The sequence below is a fragment of the Hippopotamus amphibius genome, chromosome 7, assembly GCF_030028045.1.
Source record: "Hippopotamus amphibius kiboko isolate mHipAmp2 chromosome 7, mHipAmp2.hap2, whole genome shotgun sequence".
NCBI classification, from domain to species: Eukaryota; Metazoa; Chordata; class Mammalia; order Artiodactyla; family Hippopotamidae; genus Hippopotamus; species Hippopotamus amphibius.
Window position 1 is genome coordinate 58,861,807 of NC_080192.1, and position 15,607 is coordinate 58,877,413.

The following is a 15,607-nucleotide window of genomic DNA, read 5'->3' on the forward strand; positions in this document are numbered from 1 at the left end:
TAACCTTTGTCCTTAGAAGCTTTCAAAACTAATTGTCATGCATGAACAAGCCCTTGGAATCTAAAATTACTTCCTCAATTCAGAGGGGTCAGACTGTGGCACTATTTTCAAATGCACTCCCAGAGGTCTGCTCTGAAGGTGAGGACCATAGACTGTTTCAGATCTTACAGCATGTGAGACGGGCTTTACTCTGAGGCAGAATGACTTTGAGGCACACCTTCCTCAGAGGGGTGCCTAAGGAAGATTAAAAGGTAACATCTGCAGTCCCTTTCTTTTTTTTTATTTATTTATTATTTATTTGGGGGTACACCAAGTTCAATCATCTGTTTTTATACACATATCCCCGTATTCCCTCCCTTGCAGTCCCTTTCTTAAGTGAGAAAAGTGCCAGTTTCTTCTTGGCCTGTGGATTTGTTGCTGAAATCGAATTGGTCTGTCAAGAAACCAAGCACCACACTCGGAGGGTTGGAGAACTCAGGTTTATTAAGCCGGCGGTCCCAGACGAGCTAACACTCTAAAGTTCTGGGGCCCTGAGCTCAGGGTGAGCTTTACTTTTATAGGGGTCAGTGCACATGGTTACAGTTAGCATTGGTTGATTGGTTACCTGGTTACTATAGGTTATGGGCAGTTACAGAACACGGGAGTTGCTATGGGTTATGTGCAGGGAGTTTCCAAACAGAAACTTGCAGGAGCAGGAGCAGAACATTCCATACTTATCAGAACATCTTAAGGTTACAGTAGATTGCTAGGTCATCTTGTTCTTATCTCAGCCCAGCAAGCAGATTTTATAGAAGCAGAACAAGCATGAAGTTATTTCTAGCTGAGTGCAAACTTCTAATTTTCCTCTTCAGGTTCTGACAGAAAACCAATTTGGCCTCCATGGGCTGCTAACCTGAGGTGGAAAGAAGGGGAAGGGAAGAGACAGGGCATCGTGGAATTCCCTAGCAAGTTATTGAGGGTACTTTTTTTCAGAATTCTAGACAATTGGCAAGTATCCCAGTTGTCCAGTAAGAGGAGGTGATAACAAGACACTTGTGTTTTGAGTTGAAAACAAAGGCTGGCTGGGATTCCTGGAAGACTGGGCTGCCCTGGGGATCCTGGGACCAGCTTGCACCTGGACCCGGCTGTGAAAGAAGACTGGCAGCAGAACTCAACTGAACTGCAACCTAGTGAGCCCCGGGGGATCGGTCATCCCGGGCTAAGCTTCCTGCTTGAGGCGATTTGGTCCTCCTGCTTAGAGAGCCTGAGCGGCTGCGTGAGGACAAGGACAGAGGCCCTTTCCTGGAAGGCTTAGGGAACTTCAATGGCGCCACCATGTGGCAGCGGGCAGGCACAGCGAGTCCCAGTGCTCTCTACCCCGTGCATCCCGCACCTTCTCAGATCATCTCGGATAGGTGAGAGGGGTGACCTCAAGGAAAGCCTGATTTTTAGCTGAATAGATGGAGGTTACATGCTATGCAATCGGAAAAACGAAAGATGTGCCAGCATTTGCACCCCAAGTTTGTGGAGCAGTTTTGACAACTTCCATACGCTGCTGAATTTGGTCCCAGACGGTAGCCTTACCTAAAAACGGATGGCTTAAAGACAGTCCAAACTGAATGCAGTAAGGGCTGCTGGACTGTCCAGTTAACATGGACAGTCCCTGGGGTGTTTCCAGGTTCCTGAATCAAAGAACAGGTGCCGTGTGAGTGATGAGGCAGTGGGCAGATGAGTGAACTGAGAATCTCTGAATTGACTGCACACTCTCCTAGAGCTTTATGTCTCAGACTTGTCAGATGGGACTCAACGGAAGCCTGAGCAAGGCTGCGTTGTGGGCCAGCTCACAGTGTGCAGAGTTCACAAGGACATTTCCAAAATCCGGTCCTATGATCCTCAAGCATTGCCCCTTACGTGAGAATATAGAAAAGCCTATATCTAGAGAGGAGAGGGGGGAGAATTTTTGAAAAGATTTGTTTGGAGTGTGTTGTTGCCAAGTCCCTACTCCCTTTTGAGGAGCATCCAGAGACAGCCTCTTTCCCTCAAGCTTAGTGAGGGAGGCTTCATGGTTGCAGTAGAAGACCTTGCACTGTATTCCAGAAGGCAGGGGGTACAGGAAATGTTGGGATAGCTAAGGCAGCAAGATACAAGATACTGCTTCAGAACTGGACTGTACTCCCAGAATTCATCAGAGTAAGGATGTGTGAGTGTTTCACAGACCTTGAAGAGGTGGAAGAATCTGACTGAAGAGGTTTTAATCCCTGCCTGAGAGCAGAGTCTTGGAGGCTGAGGGGACCCCAACAGTGAGATCTGATGCAGATTGGGCCATGAGCAAACCAGCAACTCAGGGGAATGACATGCAAAGGGACAGAATACACTGCCCACGTCACAGGGCCTATGGTCAGAGGGACTGGCAGAGGGGTCTCTGAAGAGCCCATGAGTGAAAAACTCAGCCTCAGATATCTGCTTCTCAAAACAGCTGTATGAGACATGGCAGGAGACCCTGTCCTTGTCCCCTAATTACTTGTGTCCAGTCAAATTGCGAACCTTCTATAGCAGGTTTGGGGAACATGAGCTGAGAAGGCAGGAAGCTGACTACCCAGGGCTCTAAGACAGCAGGTTTTCACCTACCTTCTGCTGCACTAGGAGGAAAGGATAAGATTGAATGCTAATTTCAGTTCTGACTTTTTAAATTAATTTTTATTGGAGAACAGTTGATTTACAATGTTATGTTAGTTTCTGCTATACAGCAAAGTGAATCAATTATATATCTATAGATCTATATCATACTATTTACATATATCAATTATATATATATATATATATACACACACACACTCTCTTCTAGACTCCATTCCCATATAGGTCATTACAGAACACTGAATAGAGTTTTCTCTGCTATACAGTAGGTTCTTATTAGTTATATTTTATATATATTAGTATGTTTATGTCAATCCCAATCTCCCAATTTATCCCTCCACCCCCCCTTGCCCCCTTAGTAACCATAAGTTTGTTTTCTACATCTGTGATTCAATTTCTGTTTTCTAAATATGTTCATTTGTACCATATTTTAAGATTCCACATATAAGCAATATTATATGATATTGCTCTTTCTGTGTCTGACTTATTTCACTCAGTATGACATTCTCTAAGTCCATACATGTTGCTGCAAATGGCACTATTTTGTTCATTTTTATGGCTAAGTAATATTCCATGGCATATAGGTACCACATCTTCTTTATCCATTCTTCTCTCGACAGACATTTAGGTTGCTTCCATGTCCTGGCTATTGTAAATAATGCTGCAATGAATATTTTGGTACATGTATCTTTTTGAATTATGGTTTTCTCTGGGTATATGCCCAGTAGTGGGATTGCTGGGTCATGTAGTAGTTCTATTTTTAGTTTTTTAAGGAATCTCCATACTGTTCTCTACAGTGGCTGTACAAGTTTACATTCCCACCAACAGTATAGGAAGGTTCCCTTTTCTCCACATTCTCTCCAACATTTATTGTTTATAGATTTTGATGATGGCCATTCTAATTGGTGTGAGGTGATAACTTTTTGTAGTTTTTATTTGAATTTCTCTAATAATTAATGATGTTGAGCAGCTTTTCATGTGCCTCTTGGCCATCCATATGTCATTTTTGGAGAAATGCCTATTTAGGTCTTCTGCCCATTTTTTGATTGGGTTGTTTGCTTTTTTGATATTGAGTTGCATGTGCTGTTTGTATATTTTGGAGATTAATCCTTTGTTGTGCAGGTTTCTCATTGAAGTGGATTCTCTTGTTGTGAAGCATGGGCACATGACCTTCAGTAGTTATAGCATGTGGGCTCAGTAGTTGTGGCGCACAGGCTTAGTTTTTCTGCGGCATGTGGGATCTTTCCAGTCCAGAGACTGAACCCATGTCCCATGAACTGGCAGGTGGATTCTTAAGCACTGCACCACCAATGAAGCCCCTGTGCAAATTTTTTTGTTTCATTAGGTACCATTTGTTTATTTTTGTTTTTATTTTCATTACTCTAGGAGGTGGATCAAAAAAGATTTTTCTACAATTTATGTCAGAGAGTGTTCTGCCTATGTTTTCCTCTAAGAATTTTATAACATCCAGTCTTATATTTAGGTCTTATAATCCATTTTGAGTTTATTTTTGTGTATGGGGTAAGGAAGTGTTCTAGTTTTATTCTTTTACATATAGCTGTCTAGTTTCCCAGCACCACTTATTGAAGAAACTGTCTTTTCTCCATTGTGTATTTTCGCCTCCTTCGTCATAGATTAGATGGCCATGGGTGTGTGGGTTTATCTCTGGGCTTTTAACCCTGTTCCATTGATCTATATTTCTGTTCTTGTGCCAGTATCATACTGTTTTGATGACTGTAGCTTTTTAGTATAATCAGAAGTCAGGAAGCCTGATTCCTCCAGCTCCATTCTTCTTTCTCAAGATTGCTTTCACTATTCAGAGTCTTTTGTGTTTCCATACAAATTGTACAACTTTTTGTTCTAACTCTGTGAAAAATGCTATTGGTAATTTGATAGGGATTGCATTGAATCTGCAGATTACTTTGGGTAGAATAATCATTTTCACAATATTGATTCTTCTAATTCAAGAACATGGTATGTCTCTCCATTTGTTTGTGTCATCTTTGATTTGCTTCACCAGTATCTTACAGTTTTCTGAGTACAAGTCTTTTGCCTCCTTAGGTAGGTTTACCCCTAGGTATTTTATTCTTTTTGTTGCAATCGTGAATGGGGTTGTTTCCTTAATTTCTCTTTCTGATCTTTTGTTGTTAGTATATAGGAATGCAAGAGACTTCTGTGTATTAATTTTGTATCCTACAACTTTACTGAATTCATTGAGGAGCTCCAGTAGTTTTCTGTTAGCATCTTTAGGATTTTTGGTGCAAAACATCATGTCATCTGCAAATAGTGACAGTTTTACTTCTTTTCCAATTTGGATTCATTTTATTTCTTTTTCTTCTCTGATTGCCATGATAGGAATTCCAAAATTTTATTGCATAAGAGTGGTGAGAGTGAACATCCTTGTCCTGTTCCTGATCTTAGAGGAAATTCTTTCAATTCTTCACTGTTGAGAATGATGGTAGTTGTGGATTTGTCATATATGGCCTGTATTATGTTGAGGTAGGTTCCCTCAATGCCCACTTTCTAAAGAGTTTTTATCATAAATAGGTGTTGAATTTTATCAAAAGCTTTTTCTGCAGCTATGGAAATGATCATATGATATTTATTCTCCAGTTTGTTAATGTGATGTATCATGTTGATTGATTTACACATGTCAAAGAATCTTGATCATGGTGTATGATCCATTAAAATGTGTTGTTGGATTCTGTTTGCTAATATTTTGTTGAGTATTTTTGTGTCTATGTTCATCAGTGATATTGGCCTGTAATTTTCTTTTCTGTAGTATCTTTGTTTTTGGTGTCAGGTGATGGTGACCTCTTAGAATGAGCTTGGGAGTGTTCCTTCTTTTGCAATTTTTTGGAATAGTTTCAGAAAGATAGATGTTAACTCTTCTTTAAATGTTTGATAGAATTCACCTGTGAAGCCATCTGGTCCTGGACTTTTGTTTGTTGGAATTTTTTAATAATAGTTTCAATTTCAGTACTTGTGATCAGTCTGTTCATATTTTCTACTTCTTCTTGGTTCAGTCTTGGAAGGTTGTACTTTTATAAGAATTTGTCCATTTCTTCTAGGTTGTCCATTTTATTGGCATATAGTTGCTTGTAGTAGTCTCTTATGATCCTTTGTATTTCTGTGGTGTCAGTTGTAACTTCTGTTTTCTCATTTCTAATTTTATTGAGTCCTCTCCTTCTTTCTTGATGAGTCTGGCTAAGTTTATCAGTTTTGTTTATCTTCTCAAAGAAACAGCTTTTAGTTTTATTGATCTTTGCTAGTGCTTTTTCTGTTTCTATTTCATTTATTTCTGCTCTGATGTTTATGATTTCTTTCCTTCTACTAACTTTGGGTTTTGTTCATTGTTCTTCCTCTAGCTGCTTTAGGTGTAAATTTAGGTTGTTTATTTGATATTTTTTCTTGTTTCTTGAAATAAGAATGTATTGCTATAAGCTTCCCTCTTAGAACTCCTTTGCTGCATCCCATAGGTTTTGGATCATTGTGTTTTCATTGTTATTTGTCTCTAGGTAGTTTTTGAATTCCTCCTTGATTTTTTAGCATATTGTTTAGCCTCCATGTATTTGTAATTTTTAAAGTTTATTTTTCCTGTAATTGATTCCTAATCTCATAGTGTTGTGGTTGGAAAAGATGCTTGATATGACCAATTTTCTTAAATTTACTAAGGCTTGATTTGTGACCCAAGATGCGATCTATCCTAGAGAATATTCTATGCGCACTTGAGGAGAAAGTGTGTTGTGCTTTCAGATGGAATGTCCTATAAATATCAATTAAGTTTATCTGGTCTAATGTGTCATTTAAGGCTTGTGTTTCCTTATTCATTTTCTGTCTGGATGATCTGTCTTTTGGTGTAAGTATGTTTAAAGTCCCTGACTATTATTGTGTTACCGTTGATTTCCCTTTTTATGGCTGTTAGCATTTGCCTTATGTATTGAGGTGCTCCTATGTTGGGTGCATATATATTTACAATTGTTATGTCTTCTTCTTGGATTGCACCCTTGATCATTATGTAGTGTCTTCCCTTGTCTCTTGTAACAGTCTTTATTTTAAAGTCTATTATTTCAGATATGAGTAGTGCTACTCCAGCTTTCCTTTGATTTCCATTTGCATGGAATCTTTTTCCATTCCTTCACTTTCAGTTTATATGTGTCCCTAGGTCTGAAGTGGGTCTCTTGTAGACAATATATATAAGGGTCTTGTTTTTGTATCCATTCAGCCAGTCTGTGTCTTTTGGTTTGAGCATTTAATCCATTTACATTCAAGGTAACATCAATATGTATGTTCCTATTGTCATTTTCTTAATTGTTTGGGGTTTATTTTGGTACATCTTTTTTCTTCCCTTCCTCTTTTGTTTTCTTCTCTTGTGGTTTGTTGACCATCTTTAGTGTTGTGTCTAGGTTGCTTTTTCCTTTTCATGTGTTTACCTCTTGCAGTTTTTCGGTTTGCATCTCCCAGGAGGTTTTTATATAGCAGTCTGTATGTATATATGTACACAATGTTGTTTTAAGTTGCTGGTTGCTGGTCTCTTAATTTCAAATGCAGTTCCCATTTCCTGCATTGGTACTTGTGTCTTCTCATGATTCTTGTTTTTTTGATATCATATTTGTGTATGGATATTTTCCTGTTTTTATTATATGTTTGCTTTTTACCAGTGAGCTTTCCCATTTGTGATTTCCTTGTTTCTAGTTGTGGCATCTTTTTTTTCCCCCCTCTGCCTAGAGAAGTTCCTGTAGCATTCATTATAAAGCTTGTTTGGTGGTGCTGAATTCTATTAGCTTTTTCTTGTCTGCAAAGCTTTTGATTTCTCTGTCAAATCTGAATGAGAGCCTTGATGTGTAGAGTATTCATGGTTGTAGGTTTTTCCCTTGTAAGTTTTTCCCGTTCATCACTTTAAATATATCCTGCCACTCCCTGCTGGCCTGCAGAGTTTCTAATGAAAAAATTACCCAATAACATTATGGGGATTCCCTTATATGTTATTTGTCACTTTTCCCCTGTTTCTTTTAATATTTTTTCTTCCTATTGATTTTTGTTAGTCTGATTATTGTGTGTCTCAGCATATTCCTGCTTGGATTTACCCTGTATGGGACTCTCTGCATTTCAGGGACTTGGGTGACTATTTCCTTTCCCATATTAGGGAAGTTTTTGACTCTAATTTCTTCAAATATTTTCTCAGGCCCTTTCTCTTTTACTACTTCTTCCGAGACCCCTATAATTTCAATGTTGCTGCATTTAATGTTGTCCCAGAAGCTCTGAGACTCTCATTTCTTTTCATTCTTTTTTCTTCCTTCTGTTCCACTGCAGTGATTTCCACCATTCTGTCTTCCAGCTCACTTAACCGTTCTTATGCCTCAGTTACTCTAATGTTGATTCCTTCTAGTGTATTTTTCTTTTCAGTTATTTTATTGTTCATCTCTGTTTGTTCTTTAGTTCTTCTAGGTCTTTGATAACATTTTTTGTGTCTTCTCAATCCATGCCTCCATTCTTTTTCCATGATCTTGGATCATCTTTACTATCATTACTCTGAATCGTTTTTCAGATAGATGGCCTATCTCCTCTTCATCTAGCTGCCTTTGTAGGGTTTTATCTTGCTCATTCACCTGCAACATATTACTTTGTCATTTCATTTTGTTAAACTTACTGTGTTTATGGTCTCCTTTCCACAGGCTGCAGGACCATAATTCCTCTTGCTTCTGGCCCCTGGTGGGTGAGGCTGGTCCAGAGCATTGTGTCATCTTCCCCTTGATAGAGGGTTTGACAAGTGTGGTGACCAGAGTCTGTCCTGGATATTGAGCAGGGCCTCTCCTTTGCTCTGTGGTTGTCACTGCCCTGTCAGGGGCATGGCTGCTCCCTAGTTGTTGGAGTAGAGGCCTCCAGATCTGTTTCTTAGATGTTTCTGATCTGTGGTGCAAGGTAGGCAGCATTAGGTCACTCCCACTGGGAGGAAAGTGACTGAGTACCTCCTCTGGAGCTGTTCACCTGTGGGTGTTCTCTGTTGTGTGAGCTCTCAGATTACACTGTTGTTGGCACTGCTCTCGGGCCCACCTTAACTGTGGGTATGCCAGCAATTTGCCCTGGTGTTTCTCAGACATTGTTTTTACCAGTCCCCCAGCGTAGATCCAATGAAGTAGTTCCCAGGTTTGCAGTAATCATGGATCTGGACCCACTGTGGGTTCTATTGGGGCAGCTCAAACTCTAGCCTGGCCCAAGGCCCTGTGTATATGCCCCCAAAGTCTACAGCTACTAAACCAGACCCATCTTAGCTATGGGAGCACTCATTCATTCAGACATCCTGTAGGTGCTGAGTTTACAAAGCCAGTTGCAGGGATGTCAATTCTCAGTTTGCACAGCTGTGAGGAGAGATTTGAGCTTTTCTTCCTTAGTTGCATGGTCCCTGGGGCTCAGCTGTGGTTTCAACCTCACCTATGCTTGTGGGCCACCCACAGGGATCTGCTCCTGAAGTTGCTCTGGAGCTCACAAGTCCACCATGGTGAAGAAGGTGTGTGGGGGTGGCGTGGTGGATGGGTTCATGGGAGCCTGGGTAACAATGGACACCCATGGGAGCCAGCAGCCCTGGGTGCAAGAGAGTTGGCCCTGGAGGGGGTCCTTCCTAGTGCCTGGCCACAGGTGTGAGATAGCTGGCCCTAGCAGTGATAAGTTGTGTGAGGGAGCTAGAGGTTGAAGGCATGAGAGAGCCAGCCCCAGTGGGACCCCTTCCCAGTTCCCTAAGAGGCAGGGGCCAGTGTATGGGGAGAGAGGCTGCAATGGCAACCCCAGCCCTCACATGTCACTTAACAATGACACTTTTCTTCTATGGCAGTCTGGGTTTCCTCCACAAGCATTTCCAGTTGAGGACTTCCTCACTCTTATCCCCTCAGGCCATCTTGTTGTGGCCAACAAGTGTCCTCTTCCCAGGTTTTCTTTCTAAACCCCAGTTTCCAGCACCCAGCCCCCATCTGCACTGGCAGACACATGTCTCAGGCTGGAGTGTGCAGGGCTGTGACATGGACTGTCTGTGTAAGTCTTACTCTGTCCTGCCTGCCATACACCGGTTGCTGCAATCTCCTCTGATACCCTCCAAAGCTCCCCTACTGTCCCAATGGATTTCCCTGCCAGTGAGAGGTCTTCTCTGATGCAGGAATCTCTCCTTATCTTCCTCTCCCCCAACCCCTGGGAGCCAGTCCTGTTCTGCTTCCTTTCCTCTTATTTTTCCCTTTTTCTTTCTTTTATCCTACCCAGTTATGCAGGGATATTTTTGCCCTTTTAGGTGTTCAAGGTCCTCTGCTAGTGTTCAGCTGATGCTTTGTGAGAACTGTTCCCTTTGTAGATGTATTCTAGATGCACTTGTGGGGAGAGATGAACTCCACCTCCTCCTACTCCTCCACCATCTTGACCTCCTCCAAATACCATTTTGATAGCTGTTTTCCTTCCATGAATCATTACTAAGGTGCAGCTGTCTCTCAGGATGGTCCACAAATAGATGATTGAGGCCAACCCCTTTCCACAAGGCCGTGCATTATATGAGAAAACCATCACATTTTCCCCACTTTCTGTGACCACATCTCCCTCCTGAATTTTTATTTTTATACAAGCTAGACTCTAACTATTTGAGTAGGACTTGAATCTTTACCCAGCACTCTCTCTTTGTCATGCCTTGCTGGGCTTTGGAAGACAGAGGAGGAGGAGAAAATAGAACCCCACCCTCAAGGGCCTGCCAGTCAGTTTGGAGAAAAGTCTAGTGCCTCCACTGTGACATTTAGTCAGAAGAGGAAGCAGTTCAAGGCCAAACTGGGTGCCCTTGAGTTCAGAGATCATTGAAGGCAATGATCTCCTCTCTTTCACTTTTCCTCTCTACACTGAGTTGCAAGGCACCAACTTCTCCCCCATGGCTCATGTCCCTCCTGCCCCTGTCCCTCTCCAGCAACCAGTCTTCTCTGGGCACTGACCTGGCCCCATCCTCATCTTGCATGCTGTTGCCATGCTTCTGGGGACAGATCAATCAGTAGTAACCATCATCTGAAGCCCCTCTTCCTTCCCTCCTCACATTCTGCACCTGCTTAGAGGTGGGACAGCATTGTGACCTTCATTTTACAGGTGACAAAGGCCCAGTAAATGTGGGCCATGATGTGGATACTAAGTAGCAGTGTCAAACAAGAAGGGATGTCTCTGGCTCTGGTCTATTCACTTAGAGAGATGGGGAACATTTCTTTCTTTACTTTTCTTCTGGTCTAATGTTCTCCATCAACTGTTGTACCTCTCAACTGTTAGCATTTCCTCAGTTATCAGCTCTAGCCCACAGCACTCTAACATATCTTTGTGAAATGTGTGGGGCCCTGTGGTGTGCAGCATTGCCCCCATTTTAAAGATGAAGTCACAGCGTAGGAGAGAAAATTATGTGCCTTTCCCAAGTCTCCTAGGCTCTTAAACTCTCTCTTGCTCTTGTACTCTATGTCCTAGTAAATGGCCCCACCTTCTACTCTCAAGAAACCTGAGGTTCATTGTAGATGGTGGCTCCTTCTCCTTTACCCCCCACATCAAATTGGTCATTAAGACTGTCTGTTGTCTCTCACCAGTGTCTCAAGATTCTTTCTCCTCTCCTTCATTTCTGCTGCATTACTGTGTAGTATTCATTTCTGCTCTATTACTGTGTAGTAATGATGAGAAAACAAGGTGTATCTGTATCTCAGGGTGGAATCTCAGTCCTCAGAGGTGGGAAAACATTCAGAAGTCTTTCTGAAGCCTTGAAAATGTTACTAAAAGTAATTAAAGTATGTGGGCTGAGCAACTGGGTGCAGGATGTCCTCCTTGAGCAGCAGAGGATCTAAGGGTGCTGGGCATGGAGGCCATGAGAGCATAGGCTACCGTGGAAACAGAAAATTGACCCTCTCTGGGGGCACAGCCCCTTCCTCACTTGCACAACTCATATCACCCTGTTCGGCCATGGAGGATGGCTGGTTAGCCAGAGACGGGTAAGATTCTTCAGGGGAGGAACAACCTAAGACAGGCACAGTGTGGCAGAGGGGCCAACAGGGGTGGGGCACAGACCCTTACACCTTCTGAGAGAGGTCTCCTGCCCCTAGGGCTGCTTTGCTTTCCATGCCCAGTTCAGATTGGGACCCAGGAGGCAAACAAAGATCACTGCCCCCAATCATGTGAGGCCTTTGTTTGTTTACTTCAAAGATAAACTTGATTGTGGGATGAAACTGGGAGTGTGAGAACCTTAGGCTATCTTGCTTCTGGAATGCTGAGAGCTCAATAAAAGCAACGTGGGATGAATCAGTGAGGCTTCTGATCCTAGAGGTCTTGAGTGCCCCAGTCCCATCTGTCTCTGAAATCTGTGTCTGTGTTTCTTTAAGCTTGTGGCACCTGTCATTCGCCCTGAGTCGCCGAGCTTGTCTCGGCACACAGACTCATATAAAAGGAATATAACTTCTTCCATATTTACTTCCATTCCTATTTGGAGCCCCAGCATCCCCAGCAATGCCACTGTTACATATGAAGAGTGGGAATTTAATCCCAATATATTTCAGTTTATCCCTGCCCCATCTCACAGCTCTCTGCCTTCTCTGTGCCATCTCTCTGATATCACTGCCTGTCCACTGGCCTTGGGATGCCTACGATCTCTTGGGAGTCTTAATGCCCTTTGCTCTTCCCACTCCCCCAAGAAATCTGCCCAGGTAGCATCATGCATAGACCCATGTGTGGGGACCCACCCAATGCTCTGGGCCTTGGACTTGTGAACCACCACTGGGAGGCTATGACCATTCCTTTCTGAAATCTTCCTAACTTTTCAGACTCCTGACTTCCTCCCAGCCCCACCCCACCCCACCCAAAGGCATTTTTAATTACAATTTTAGGTAAATGGCACACCCTCCATGTACCTTTAGAGGCATCTCACTTGATCTCCTTAGTGAGCCTGAGCTTCAGCTAGAGACCAGCAGGGTGTTTTCCGCTATTGCTCTCCTTCCTTGAGACAACCAAACTGGACCAACTTCTGGGGAGATGGTTGGGGGAAAGTTCAGAAAAAAAAAAAATAAAGGAAAATTCACAGAGGAGAAAAACATCAATTAATGTCTCCAAATATTACTCGAATGCTTGCATCTGTTTGTATTTCCTCAGAAGAGGGCTGTTGGAGGATAGAGGGAACAAAAAGTGTCCACCAAACTGAGAGAGCATCTTGAGATGGAAGAACGAGGCAGGCAGCTTTATATAACCAATGGCCAGTTTGCTCTACGGTAATGTACTCACAGAGGGGACCAGGCATGTGATGATCCGAAAGCATTCACAAATGCATTCTACACCACCAAGGGGCTGTCAGGGCAATTTTATAGTTAAGCTAAGGTATGGGGGTACATGCTTGGAAACAGGATACGCATTCCTAAGTCAATATTTATGAATGGGTAACTTGTCTCATGGGTGCCAGGACTACATCAGTGAATGTCTTCATCATTGTTTGAGGACTAACAGAGCATAGAGGCCACCTGGCATTAATGATTATTAAACAATTTGTATTAACTGCAAAGCCCTTGATTACAGAGAAGTGATTTGCTACATAGTACAGTCCTGGTGTAACAGGGAAGAGCTAAATCGGACTCCATGTTGTGTCTGTTTCTTTGACTTTAAACTTTGCTTTTTGTTGCTTTTGTTATTGTAATCATACATGATGGCCTGCCTCAGGGAACCCTGACCACCTGTGAATGGCTGCAGAAAAGAAGAAATTAACACATCTTTTCCCTGAGGCTAGCCAGGCCAGGAGATGCATTGCAAGACTGATAACTTTTTTACTTTACTTCCCCATCTCTCCCTCTCTGTGCTGTAAAAGAAACTGGCATCCAGACCCCAATAACATGGTTTTTCAGAGATTTTAGTGTGCCATCTTCTCTGTCTGCCAGCTCTCCAAGTAAAGTTGTATTCTTGCCTCAATACCTCATCTCTGATTCATTGGCTTGTCATGTAGTAAGCAGAGTGAGCTTGGACTCGGTAACACTGGGTGGGATCAGGGGAAGGAGAGAAGGAAATCTATGGGCCTGAGAAGGCCTCAGTTATGCTGACCACCATACAAGGACCCTATCTCTAACTCAGATCATTTTATTGTACCTGGGACCAAAAGTTGCCAACTCATCACCTCCAGTTAGATATCTAAGAAACACAATGATACAACATAGTTGTTGCTGTTTTGAGCATTAAAAATCTCCATTGACAGTGAACCCCTAACACAAAGCAGGATTAAAAATATCCTCAAATCCACACATAAGCCATATCTGGTTTATACCAGTGGAGGTACCATCAACTTTCTAGTGTCCTCATCACAGAGAGGAGCCCCCACCAACTGGGAAGCTGGTTCTTGTGTGCTGAACAGCTACAGGGTCAGGGGCCTGGTATCAGTTGGGTGATAAAGGCTTATGATTCGGTAATGAAGACTGCGAGATCCATCTAGAGGAACAGATTCATGATCTCCGGAAGAAAAGAATATCTCCTCGGGATCAGTAACAAGTCACTGCTGAGGTTCAAGCAAAAAGTAACAGTTTATTTAGAGAGCAGTTAGACAGTACAATAGCTTCTGGCACAGACACCAGAAGGGGTGAGAGACTCCCCAAGGAGGGTGTACATGGGGTTTTATATCCCCTAAAAGAAGAGTTCTCTGTAAGTTTTACAAACATTTTAGATAAATGCCAAACAAAGAGAGCTCTAAGACTTAGTGAAGGCCTCCCTGCACCTGTTAACTATCACTCCGGATTATTGTTAGCCTACCAGAGTCAGAATGTCTCCTTGTAAGTTTTAGAAACATTTAGATAAACACCAAGAAGAGAGCAGGAGCTTTAAGACTTAGTGAATGCCTCCCTGCACCTGCCAACTATCATTCTGATTTAGTTTGTGTGTTTACAACGGGCCCATAAATTCTCCTAATAGGGTGTCTTCTTGCTTAAGCTTATCTTATTCCCATCATGTTCCTCTCAGTAGTTGTGTGGTATTATGCTAATTAGGAACTTTATGACTTAAGCTTCCTTTAAGAAATATTGTTTAATGGATTCCAAAGTGCTTTGTTAAATTTGCAGAATGTATTTATTTATTTATTTATTTATTTATTTATGTATGTATGTATGTATTTATTGGCTGTGTTGGGTCTTTGTTGCTGCACACAGGCTTTCTCTACTTGTGGTGAGCCGGGGCTACTCTTCACTGTGGTGTGCGGGATTCTCATTGCAGTGGCTTCTCTTGTGGAGCACAGGCTCTAGGTGCTTGGCCTTCAGTAATTGCAGCACATGGGCTCAGTTATTGAGGCTCATGGGCTCTAGAGTACAGGCTCAGTTGTGGCACATGAGCTTAATTGCTCTGTGGCATGTGGGATCTTCCCGGACCAGGGCTTGAACCCATGTCCCCTGCATTGGCAGGTAGATTCTTAACCACTGCACCACCAGGAAAGCCCCATGGAATGTAACTCTAAGGAATTTATTCTGAAGGATTGTTGGGTGGGGTGTGGGAGAAATCTCTCCATCAACAAACTAGGAATAAGCTTCCTAGTCTCAACATAGGCAAATGGCAGAGGCTTAAGACTAAACTTCCAGGGACCATTTCTATTGTCTGTTACCAGAAAAGTGTTTCTAAATAGCATCAAAAACCCTGGTGAGCTGCAGTGTTTTTTTGTGAGTGTGAAGCTGGCCAGTAGTGCCAGCTGGTGGGCCTACTGCTTGCTCTTGGTTGTTCTTTCTTCCTTTGGGAAGGATAAAAGGGAGAGAATGCAAGCTAAGGGATTTCTTTCTGATGTAATTGCTTATGTTTCATTCTTCATCCTCAGGGTTTGTTCCCTTTCCTGAAGAGGAAAGGGGAGGGGTAACATCTGGCATATTCTTTTAATTTTCTTATGGTATTATTAAGGCTGTGTATTGTAACAAAACTCTCAGAAAGTTAAAAGTGGTAATTCCCTGGTTGTTCAGTGGTTAAAAAAAAAAGTTAAAGGTTTAACTTCTTCATGACTACTCAC

General features: G+C 42.4%; 1 pseudogene; it reads left to right on the forward strand.

Annotated features, from left to right (window-relative positions):
• Positions 1–15,175: 15,175 nt before the first annotated feature.
• Positions 15,176–15,377, forward strand: LOC130857950 (small nucleolar RNA U3; annotated as a pseudogene).
• Positions 15,378–15,607: the final 230 nt, after the last annotated feature.